We start from the raw sequence: 13,059 nt of genomic DNA, 5'->3' as shown, positions 1-13,059 counted from the left end.
AATGAGAAATGACAGTGTTGAGACGAGAAACATAAAACCCCAGAGTAAGGTAGGAATCACTGAAAGTCAGGCAAAGGAACTGGCATCCAGTAATGAGTTAGGCTTTGCCAGTCTCTGGCCCTACAGATGGCTCTTTGGAGAGGAAAAAATTAAGCTAGGCCTAAGGCCACAGATCCTAAGGGACTGCCAGCAGCTCGAGGCTGTCTATGGAAGAGAAGCAGAGGGTGGCACTTGGTTGAAAGAGGGAGCTGGGGGACATGGCTTGAGCCTGTGTTTAGAGATGGAGTCCCCTGATTCCTGAGACGAGAAGGAGATCATACCCAGATCAGAGGACCTCAAATCAGAATTCTTCCCACCCACACCCCCTTCTCTTCAGGGCATCTTTGACTGCAAACAACAGATAAACTAGTTGGAAAGCTCAGCAGATTCTCACGATGGTGCCTAGCAGGCCAGGCCTAGCTGCCCTTTAACCTGTGACTGAGGGTGATGCCACTGGCCCATATGCACACATTGGAAAATCTTTACATCCATGGACACGCCATGCCCCACAGAGACAGCTGTGCAGGGTTCTTTAGGTTTGGGGTGCTGTGCCGCATGTTGCCTTACAAATATGTAGGATTAAAATGGGATGTCCTGGAGCTTAGCTAACTTTTACCCCACCCCACCCCCTCTAAAATGAAGTGGCTGCTAGTTTTGTTTTCTTTATGAAAGATGGATCTGTCATTGTTTTTAGAACCTTTGGAGAAAGATTTATTGGGAGGAAGCTCTCCTGAACCCTCGGAGACTTTTCTTATTTACTGGAGCACCAGCTTTTGAGTCCTAGGTCTTCATCCTGGCTCAGCCACCCTCCAGCTGTGTGGCCTTTGAGAAGCTGCTTGACTACACTGAGTCTCGTTGTCACCTATGAGTGGAGGTTGCTACATTGCTACTGTATGGAGCACCTACCCCCAGGCACTCTTATAGGGTGATGGTGAGGATTAAATGAACTAATAAGGGTGAGGCAGGAAGATCACTTGAAGCCAGGAGTTCAAGACTAGCCTGGGCAACATAGCCAGACCTCATCTCTACAAAAATGTTTCTTAAAAAATTAGCTGGGCTTGGTGGCTTATGCCTGTAGTTCCAGCTACTCAGGAGCCTGAGGTGAGACCACTTGAGCCCAGGCAGTCAAGGCTGCAGTGAGCCATAATCATGCCACTGCACTTCAGCCTGAGCAGCAGAGAGAGACCCTAACTCAAATATTAATAAATAAATAAATGAAATAATGCATGCAATTAGTACACTAGTACATGATCAGGTGCATGGTAAATGCTCTCTACAGTTACTTTCAGTTCTAAAATATATTTTGTGACCCTGTGAGATAAACAAACCTGAGCCAAACCTTGTTAAACCAACAGGGTCAACATCTTGTCCAGAGACAGCAAATTCTTGGAACATTTGCCACTAGTCCCCAAACCTATGCCCATGGCAGACATTGCTAATCGATGGCAGCATATTTCCCCTACAAGCCTCATCTATCTCAGAATCCTTTCTAACATAGCTTTCCAAGCAGCCACTTGATCTAAGCACATGAGATGAAACCTATTTGGCATTTCTTGATCTAGTGCCCCAGTAAACTTTATAATGTTTCAGGAGAGGGTATCCTTTGGACTCGGCCCAGTGACAGAAGCATTTGAAAAGACTAACCTATATGATGGCTATTTCCTACAGGTTCGGACCTGTACCTCCAGGGACCCAGGGCATTGTCTCACTGGAGCCCCTTGTTCCCATTAGTCTTGTTTTGGGCTGTACCAATTGATTGCAATTTTATACTCCAAAGCTTAAGACTTACTTTTAAAGGGAAAGATAAATTGTTTTATTAGTTAATTTCCTAGAGCAACTCTCTTTACCTCTTAGAGCCAGAGTTTTTTCATCTATAAAAGAAGGCATTGAAATAATAAAGTTTAGAGAATAAAGTAATAAAACAGAAAATATAAAAACAATAGAGAAAAATCAATGAAATCAAAAGTTGTCTCTTCAACAAGATCAACAAAGTTCTTTGACAAACCTTTAGCTATATTGACCAAGAAAAAAAAGAGGGAAGATTCAAATTACTAAAACCAGAAATGAAAGGAAGGGTCATCATTACAGACTCAAGAATAAATAAAAAATGTGAGTAGACCTGTAACAAGTAAAGAGATTGAATAACTAATCAAAAAAACTCCCCTCAAAGAAAAGCCCAGGCCCAGATAGCTTCACTGCTGAATTCTACCAAATATTTAAAGAAGTAATACCAATTCTTCACAAAGTCTTCCAAAAAAAAGAGGAGAGTACACTTTCCAACTCATGCTATGAGACCTCTACTACCCTGATACCAAAACTAGACTAAACATTATAAGGAAAGAAAACCACAGACCAGTATCTCCCCTAAATATAGACACAAACATCTGCAACAAAATCCTAGCAAAACAAATCCAGCAACATATTAAAAGGATTACACAGGATTTATCCCAGAAATGTAAAGTTTGTTTAACATGCAAAAATAAGCTACTGTGATACACTATATTAATAAAATGAAAGGGTCAGGCGCGGTAGCTCACGCCTGTAATCCCAGCGCTGTGGGAGGCCTAGGTGGGCAGATCACCTGAGATCAGGAGTTCGAGATCAGCCTTGCCAACATGGTGAAACCCTGTCTCTACTAAAAATACAAAAATTAGCCAGGTGTGGTGGCACACGCCTGTAATCCCAGCTACTCAGGAGGCTGAGGCAAGAGAATTGCTTGAACCTGGGAGGCAGAGGTTGCAGTGAGCCAAGATTGCACCACTGCACTCCAGCCTGGGTGACAGAGCAAGACTCTGTCTCAAAAAATAAATAAATAAATAAAAATAAAAGACAAACAACACAAGATCATCTCAACAAATGCAGGAAAAGCATTTGATTAAATGTTTTCATGATAAAAATACTCAAATCTTTTCATGATAAAAATATTCAACAAATTAGGACTAGAATGGAACTTTCTCAACCTGATTTTAAAAAAACTTTGAAAACCCCACAGATAACATCATGCTTAATGATGAAAGACTGAATGCCTTCCACTAAAATCAGGAATGAGACAAGGAAAGCCACTTGCATGATAAGACTACAGGAAATCGAAAGGAATAAAAAGCACAATTTAGTCACCCACTATTGATGGGCAATAGGTTTTTGCTATTTTGAACAGAACTATTAGGAACATTCCTTGTACATGTCCCCTGTTTTATATAGGCAAGAATTTCTCTTGGATGTAGAGTAGAATTCCTGGGCTGGGAGGAGTGTGAATATTCAACCTTATGAGATGGAGCCGAACTGTTTTCCAAAATGGTCAGATCAGTGTACATTCCCAGCAGCAGTTCTTAAAAGATCTCAGGATCTCTATCTTCTGGTGTTGTCACAAGCAGTCAAAAAGAATGAACAGCAGCTATAAACAACAATGAGGATGAATCTTAACAATATAATATTCAGCAAAAAAAAAAAAAATCCCATAAGGATGCATACAGCATACTTTATATAACTTGAAAAACAACTGAAAGGAAAATATGTGTATAGGCCAGGCATAGTGGCTCACACCTGTAATCCCAGCACTTTGGGAAGCCAAGGCAGGAGGACTGCTTGAGGCCAGCAGTTCAAGGCCAGCCTGGGCAACATAGCAAAACCGTGTATCTATAAAAGCTAGAAAAATTAGCCAGGTGTGGTGGTGCAGGCTTGTAGTCCCAGCTACTTGGGAGGCTGAGGTGGGAGGATCTCTTGAATCCAGGCGTTTGAGGTTACAGTGAGTTGAGATTGCGCCATTGTACTCCAGCCTGGGCAACAGGAGATTCTGTCTCTTAAAATAATAATAAGAAGAAAATAAGTAAAAATTTTAAGAAATGTATACATATACTTTAGGATTATATAAGGATAAAATAAAAAACTGTATGAAAAAGAACTCTAGGGGAAGAGAGACATCCATACACACATTTAATAGCAGCATTATTCACAATCACCAAAAGTCTATTGCAACCTTTTGGCTATTGGGTTGCAAAAGCAACCCAAGTGTCCATAGATAGATGAACGGATAAATAAAATGTGGTATACACACACGATGGAATATTAAATTATATTCAATATATATTAAATAATATATTTAATAGTTTAATTTAATAATATTTAATAATTTAATACTATTTAATGATATTTAAAAAGAAGGAGATTCTGACACATGCTACAGCATGGATTGAAGACATTATGCTAAGTGAAATAAGCCAGGCACAAAAAGAGAAATACTATATGATTCCACTTGTAGGAGGTATTTAGAGTAGTCAGACTCAGAAATAGAAAGTAAAATGGCGGTTGCCAGCATCTTGGAAGGAGAGGAAAACGGAGTTATAAATGGGTGTAGAGTTTCAGTTTCATAAGATGAAAAGAGTTCTTGGAGACTAGTCACAGTAGTGTGAATATACTTAGTACTGAACTGCACACTGAAATTTCATGTCTTGTGTATTTTACCACAATTTTGAAAAGAAAAAAGTAACTCTTAAGAGAACTAGGAACACGAGATTCAGGAAAGTGGTTCCCTGTGGAGGGGGAAGTGATAGGGAGTCGGGAACATGGAGAAGTGCTGTGTTGCCAGCTATGAGTTGTCAATGTCCTAACTTTAATTTTGCATAGTGTGTTCCCTTTAAAAATAGTGCTTATTACATTTTTAAAAACAAATAAACATATTAAAATGCTCCTGCATTTTACCAGTGATGAGAATGTGTTATGAACCTGGGATTAGATCAATCCAATTATCTACACCTGAAGGGAAAAACATTCAACCTCAAAATCCCCTGTAGGAAATTATAAACTGTTTTAAAATTGACAGTTAGGATGTCAACATCTCCCCTAACAACTTCGTTTTGTCACTTTCATAAACTCCTGACTTAAAGAACCCTTCTTTAAATTACTGCAGATAGAAGAGAGAAGGCTGAACCAGGAAGACCCCCATCTGGGAATTTTAGTCACACTTCTGGCACCCAGCAGAAACAAACAAAGGGAAGCTTGTTCCTTACAGAAAGTTACATTTTTTAAAAATTCAACAAAATACTAAGTTATTAAATAATCTAAGTGACAATTTGGTTGCAAGTTGGACACTCAACATTTCTAATTTTTTAATAAAATTGATTGATCATAAATGTGATAATTGACTTATTCTGACCCCAATTTGTTGTCAGCTGTTGGTTTAACAAGGTTTCGCTCAGGTCTGTTTATCTCACAGGGTCATGAAATATATTTTAGAACTGAAAGTAACTGTAGAGATCATCTTGTCTAAAGATAGCAAATTCTTGGAACATTTGCCACTAGTCCCCAAACCTGTGCCCATGGCAGACATTGCTAATCGATAGCATATTTCCCCTACAAACCTCATCTACCTCAGAATCCTTTCCTACATAGCTTTCCAAGAAGCCACTTGATCCAAGCCCATGAGATGAAACCTATTTAGCATTTCTTGATCTAGTACAACTGTCTGCTTGTACAAATGGAGAAACAGAGTAAGGAAGTGACTTATCCAAGGTCACACAAGAGACAAAACTCATTCGGGTCTTCTGAGCTCCAGTCCAGTGCCTCTCTCATTACTTTTGAGTCATCCCTTCCTTTGACATAAACCAGACACTCCAGTCATCACAGGAATCCCAGCCTCTGCTGAATCCAGCTCCCAATGTGCAACCTTATTCATGGACATTTTTCTTTCTGGGATTGCAGGCCTGTCTCTCCCTCTCTGTCCTTTTAGCTGCTACTGCTGCTGGTGGTGAGGGCTTCCATGGAGGAGAAAGCATCCTCCTTATCTTCTGTGAAGCTCCTCTGGCAGCTCCCCAAACAAAGCCCTTTGCAAGTGCACCACAGCACTGCCAGCTTTGGGATGGCTGTAACTCACTGTGTGCTGGTCACCGAGCTCCCCTCCATGGTTGCCTTGTTGACATGGAGCAGGTTCCACTTCATTGCCTGAAATGATTCCCCCTCCAAAACCTGCCACTCCACCCCCATACACAAATGACCAGAGCATTCTTCCTCTGAGAAAACCTACAAACTCCAAATTGTTGGACAAATGAGTTGGAGACCAAATTGCAAGAGCAGGTAAGCTGGTCTTGATCCATGTGAAATAGCTGTGGAAACAAAACTGAAGACCATTTGGTGCCTTCTGAAATTGGCCTTAATTAAGATGCTTTTACAGAGCTGGAGAAAGGCAGGCAGCAGCTCAGGATCTTTAGTGCCACAAAATAATGGAAAGGTCTTTAACCTCTGAAAGGGGCACCAGGGACAGGCAAGGCATCATTTTCCTTGAACCATGTGGACATTTTACAACCTCTGCCAAGATGCCTCAATTCAAATTAAAATTCAAGTGGTTTTGCCAGCCCCTCCTCCAAGTGAGAAGTACATACCTCATCTTAAAGCCTAGGAAAGACATTGGAGAGAACTGGTTCAGTCTTCCCATTTTGGACGTGAGAAAGAGGGGCACAGATCAGACAGAGACTGGCCATAGGTCACACCTGGGGACTCAAAGCTCAAAGTCAGAGCTCTGCCCTTGATTCAAGTTTCTTCCTCAGTGCCTATATCGTAACCAGTGGCCCTTGCTCGGGTGCCTGGGAAAGGGACATACCAAACAGTGCAAAGAAACTTGCAACTGAAGGCAGCATCCCCAGGGAACACACCGCTGCTGGTGGCGAAACGACAGCAAGAGGCCTCGCAGTCGGAGGGTGAGAGAGGACAGACCGGAGCTGGAACTGACGAACCAGCTCTGTGTTAGCATGGTGCTGTTGCCTTGCAGGTATTTTCTCTTTTAATCATTTCAACAAATCTGGGTGACTAAACCCATTTCATGGATGAGAACACGTAGGCTCAAAAACAGTAACTTGGCTAAGGTGGCCTCATTAGAAGTTGGCTGTGCCATTTGACCCCAGGTTACTCCCCAGGGCCTGGCCCTTCCTCTCTGACACACACTTAAGGCCACCCTCAGGCCACACAGAGTCCTGCCACTCCCACATGGATGTTGAAGAATCTCAAAGTTAGGTAGAAGTATATTTTATCTTGACACTTCCAAGGAAACTCTGTGTAAGCAATGAGTTTAGGGGTGGATGTAAGGACTTTTTTACTTTTTGTAGGGGATATTTAATCCCTTTAGGAGAATAAAATGTTCTGAAGCCACTTGGTAGTAGCTATTTTTATAGAACTATTCTATTGTAAGGTATTACTTCTAGCTCACTGCCCTACATCTTCCAGAAAAGAAAACTTTGCATTTACTGTTTAAAATGAAATAAATGCTTATTTTTATAAGGTTGATATGGTTTGCATCTGTGTCCCCAGCAATCCTTGTTGAGATGTAATCCCCAGTGCTGGTGGTGTGGCTGGTGGGAGGTGTTTGGATCATGGGGCTGGATCCCTCATCAGTGGCTTAGTGCCATCCCCTTGGTGATGAGTGAATGAGTTCTCTGAAACCTGGTTGTTTAAAAGTGTGTGGCACATCCCCTCTATCTTGCTCCCACTCACTCCCTGTGACATGCCTGCTCCCCCTTTGCCTTCTGCCATGATTGTAAGCTCCCTGAGGCTTCTTCAGAAGCAGATGCCAGTGCCATGCTTCTGGTACAGCCTGCAGAACTGGGAGCCAATTAAACCTCTTTTCTTTGTAAATTACCCAGCCTCAGGTATTTCTTTATAGCAATGCAAGAATGATCTAATGCAAAGGTGTACTGTTTTGTTTTGTTTTCAAGCTAAGGTACATTGTTTATGCCTTATTACAAATATGAGGGATATCAGAAACTGGGGGAGGCCCTAAGCCCATCAAGGGGAGGAATCCTCTATGGCTTCAAGCCTGGGCTCTCCTGCATATGGGGTTTCACAATGGGAATGGTGCCTGATGCATTCAACTAATACCTTATTTGCAGACATCTGTATAGTTTTCAGCTTTTAAAATACGATCAGCTACATTGTAGTCAGTATTTCCAGTTAAGTCATAGCTGATATGCAACTTTATTTCCTTATAGTAAAATACTAGAAGTTACTGGTCAGATTTAAGATGTTCAATATATATTGACAAATTGCCCTCTAGAAAAATTGCTCCAATTTACCTCTGGACAGCAATTATGAAAGGCTCATTTTTCCAGACCCTCACTCATATGGTTTGGATCTCTGTTCCCACTAAATCTCATGCTGAATTCTAATCCCTAATGCTGGAGATGGGGCCTGCTGGGAAGTAATTGCATGACAGGGGCAGATTTCCCATAAATGGTTTAGCACATCCCTTGGTACTCTTCTCATGATAGTAAGTGAGTTCGCATGAGATCCATTCATTTAAAAGTGTGGCACCTGCCCCCTCACTCCCTCTTGCTCCTGTTCCCACCATGTGAGAGGCCTAGCTCCCCCTTCGCCTTCCACCATGATTGTACTTTTCCTGAGGCCTTCCCAGAAGCTGAGCAGATGCCAGCATCATGCTTCCTGTACAGCCTGTGGAACCGTGAACCAGTTAAACCTATTTTCTTTAGAAATTCCCCACTCAGATATTTCTTTATAGCAATTGAGAATGGACTAATACACTCACTAATGCTGGGTTTGCTTTTTCTTTTTTATTATTACTAGTGAAATTGAATATTATTTTATGTGTTCATTGGCCATTTGTATTTCTTCTTTTCTGAATTGCTGGTATATTTCCTTGACTCATTTTTTCTATTACTGTGTTTGTCTTTTTCCTGTTTGTTGATGAGTACTTTTATATAGTTGGAATACTCACACTGATATTCTTCATTATGTAAAAATGAAAACTTCTGTATGTTACAAAACCAGAAAAACAAATGAAAAGACAGAAGAAATTATTGAGAAAAACAAATTTGCAATGAATAGAACAATTTTGCAATGAATAGAACAATTTTGCAACAAATAGAACAAATTTGCAATGAATAGAACAATTTTTCTTTATACCTTCTGTACAGTACTGAGCATCATGCTTAGAAAGTCCTTCATAATCCGCAAGATCATGTAAATATTCTTTTTTTATGTTTTCTCCTAGTTAGTATGTTTACAGTTTTATTTGTTAACATCTTTACAACAACTGGAATTCATTTCTGGCATGAGGTTTAAAGTAGTAATGATTCTAACTTAATTTTTTTCCAGGTAGTTAATTAATTGCTCTAACAAAACTTATTGAATAATTCTTCTTTGCTCAAGAGGTCTTAATGCCACCTTTATCACACGCTAAAACAATATATTCTTATAAAAATTCAGGTTTGTGGCCAGGCGTGGTGGCTCATGCCTATAATCCCAGCACTTTGGGAGGCTGAGGTGGGTGGATCATGAGGTCAGGAGTTCAAGACCAGCCTGGCCAAGATGGTGAAACCTCATCTCTACTAAAAATACAAAAATTAGCTGGGTGTAGTGGCAGGCACCTGTAATCCCAGCTACTCAGGAGGCTGAGACAGAAGAATTGCTTGAACCCGGGCAGCAGAGGTTGCAGTGAGCCAAGATCACGCCACTGCACTCCAGCCTGAGTAATAGAGTGAGACTCCAACTCAAAAAAAAAAAAAAAAAAAGCCTTCAGGTTTGTTTCTGGACTTCCTATTCTGTTCCATGATTTCTGATCTCTTCTGAATTCTAAAGCTGTCCTATTCCAACAAGGGCCCCCAAATTCTCAGAAATAGAGTTTGCATTGCTTTGGCGATCTCTGTTCAAATTCTTATCTCTTATGTTAGACCATGAGTTCCCTGAGGGAAGGGTCCTGTCTCACTCCTCTGTGTACCCCGAGAGCCTAGTGTGGTATAATGAAGGGAGGGCACAACAGCACCACGGTGAAGTGAGGAAGCCCCAAGCTTAGGGGTGCCAGATTGAGCAAAGAAAACTATAGGATATGCAGTTAACCTACAATATCAGATAAACAGCAAATAGTTTTTTTGTATGAGTATATCCCATGCAATGTTTGGGATATACCTATCCTAAAAGTTATCCAGACATCTCCACTGAAACACTCATCCTCCTCAGACCTCACACCCCTGCTTACCATGAGATCTAAGCTGGAAAACCAGGAATGCATTCTTTACATGCCAAATGCCACAGCTCAAGTTAGAAGCACCCAACTGACTGGGTGTGAGAGTGGGGAATATGGCCTCTTATGCCTGCAGAGGCAGCGTCCCATGCCAAGAAGGGACTGGCTCACTGCTGTTCCTCCATAAGGCTCCCTGCCATAACCACTTGCACCATGCGCCATGTCCCTGTCCCATATCCCCGTTCCCCAGGGGCCTTGAGCCAAGTGGAGCAGGGCAGACACTGTATGATCCCACAGCTGACTGTTCATAGTCTCTAACCTTTCCTTCTCTTATAAAAGGAAAACAGGGCACTCCTCTGATGCCACCCAGCATGTGACACCTGCCTGGACACATCCAGGAAGCACTCAAGCCATGCTGGGGAGGCAGTCATCCTGTTTCTCATGTTTATCCACACACTTCCCCAGGGGCTGCAAGTCTACACAGCCTAGACACTTGATCCAAATGGCCCCTAGTTTGTGCCAGGCACAGTGCTAAGCATTTGGGTTACAACAATGAACAAAAACTGACCTGGCCCTTGATGTTATGGAGCTTACAGTCTAGTAGGGGAGATGGCCATAAATCACATGATCAAAATTTGTTTAATTGAAAAAGTATAAAGAGATATAAGAGCATATAGTGAGGGACCTAATCTGATGGGGTGGGTAGTCAACACCCCAAATAAGGGATATTTGAGAAGGTGTTCACTGTCAAAGAGAAGTGTTTCTGGCAGAGAGAACAGCATGTGCAAAGGTCCTGAGGTAGGAGGGAGGGAACCCTCAGGGATCTGAGGTGATAGAGGGAGTAAGAGAGAAAGAATGAAGCCAAAGGTGGCTGCAGAGGCAGGCAGGGGCCAGATCCTGCAGGCCAAGGGTGAGTCAAAGCCATTGCAGAATTTAGCAAGAGAGTGACTTAATAATATTGGGCTTTTAAAGATGAATATGGCTGCAACACCAGAATGGCTGGTTGGAAGAGGCCAAAGTGGAAACTACTGGGGATGTCTGTGTAAGAGCTGACAGTGACCTTGTGGTGGAAATGGGGCATGAGAGAGGGAGACTGTGCTAGGCTTCATCATGGTTGAATGCAGGAGAGAAAGGAAGTGTCAGGGAGATGCTGGCACAACCAGGGAAGACTTTCATCACCCACTGGGTACGGGGGAGGGTGGTTAACCTGTGGGGAGAAGAAGGGCACTTATCCAGGGTGGAAAAGAGAGACAGTGAGGAGAAGGAGCAGGAGTAAGAGAGCTAAAGCTGAGAACTCAAAGGACCAAGGAGAAGCTACAGGGCCAGCTCACAGAAATGGCGCAGAAGGAACTCACTTGTTGCCCCAGCTTTCTCTCATTTCAGTCTCAAAGAGATCCTGCCGGTTAGGCGGACACTTTCTCCACTTCGCAGGGTAACCAACTATGGATCAGATCCTCTTCTGACATCGCAGAGCTGGGACTTGAATGCAAGTCTGTGTAACTACAAAGCCCACACTCTTTGCTCTCTGCCAGGAGCCCCACTCCTGCCCCGATCCCTGGGCCGATGAGTTATATCGGGGCCTATAGCCAAAATGAAGGCTCAAAGATTCCCCAGCAGGGGAAGAAAGTGGCTGGGTGGGAGGGCTAATTCTCAATTCCTGTAGTTCTCCCAGATCCTGGAGCCTGGGGGAATATGGGGAAACCAAGGCAGACACAATGTGGAGAAAGCAAAGGACAGTATTTCTCTACCCTGGCTGCACAGTGCCATCATCAGGTGAGCTGTGAAAATTCCTGGTGCCCAGGCCATCCCCCACCAATTAGCTCGGAATCTCTAGGGTGGGGCTTGGGCATCAGAATGTTTTCAAGCTCTCCAGGTGATGCCAAGCTCTCCAGGTGCAGCCAGGTTGAGAACCACGGGCATATCAGCCCCTCTCCTGAGACCCACTCTATCTCAGTCTAGACTCATCTTGGAAGGGCTTCCCATAACTGTATTTGGGGCCACACTGCCCAGGATCCCAGCCTAATCTGAGTTTAGGTCCTAATTAAGATCTTTAGAGACCCAAGACACTGCAAAATTATTGTGCAGAGCTCCTCTCTTTCTTTTCTTTCTTTCTTTCTTTCATTCATTCGTTCTTTCTTTCTTCTTTCCTTTCATTTTCTTTCTTTCTTTGCCTTTCTTTCTTCCTTTTCCTTTTTTTTTTTTTGAGACAGTTTCTCTCTGTCATCAGGCTGGAGTGCAAAGATGCGATCACAGCTCACTGCAGCGTCAACTTACCAGACTCAGATGAGTCTCCCACCTCAGTCTCCTGCACAGCTGGGACCATAGGCACATACCACCACATCTGGCTAATTTTTGTATTTTTTGTAGAGATGGGGTTTCACCATGTAGCCCAGGATGATCTTAAACTCTTGGGCTCAAGCGATCCTCTGCCTCAGCCTCCCAAAGTGCTGGGATTACAGGCATAAGCCACCACACTCAGCTCCCCTTTTTCTTAAGTAATTCTAAATAAAAACAAGACTAAATTATAAAATAAAATTTGACATGGGCATTTTTGGAGAAATGACACAAAACTTCCACGATAGCTGAAATTAAAATATTTATTTTTGGATTTTCTATTGTGTGTGTGTGCACACAGGTACACACTTGTCCTTGGTTGGTGCCCTATGTGTGTACTTGCTCTATGTAGTAGGTTAATCTGCACATAGTCTGAAGGCACAATTTTCAGTAAACGAAAGCTCTACGTAGCACAATTTCCAAGCAGTTGAGACTGAAGCAGCAGTCTCCTTCTGGGTTTAATTTGAATTAACTCATTATGTCAGAGGTTGCAAATGTTTTTTTGTGAAAAATCAGATCTTGGCGATGACACTGAGCAGTAGGATATAAATAACTCCACAAGCTTAGCGTTCCAGTAATGGAACGCTAAGCATAAATGTGTAAACTGCCAGGATGTACTTGTGCAGGAAACTGACAATTTTCAGCAAGAAATCTTCAGATGAGGCTTGTCACTCTCCAGTGTAACTCTAGGGCCTGCTTGGCAGGGGGACCAGCTTTGGCTGGAG

Source organism: Gorilla gorilla, chromosome 16 (genome assembly GCF_029281585.2).
Source record: "Gorilla gorilla gorilla isolate KB3781 chromosome 16, NHGRI_mGorGor1-v2.1_pri, whole genome shotgun sequence".
NCBI classification, from domain to species: domain Eukaryota; kingdom Metazoa; phylum Chordata; class Mammalia; order Primates; family Hominidae; genus Gorilla; species Gorilla gorilla.
Note: the sequence above shows the minus strand (reverse complement) of the source record.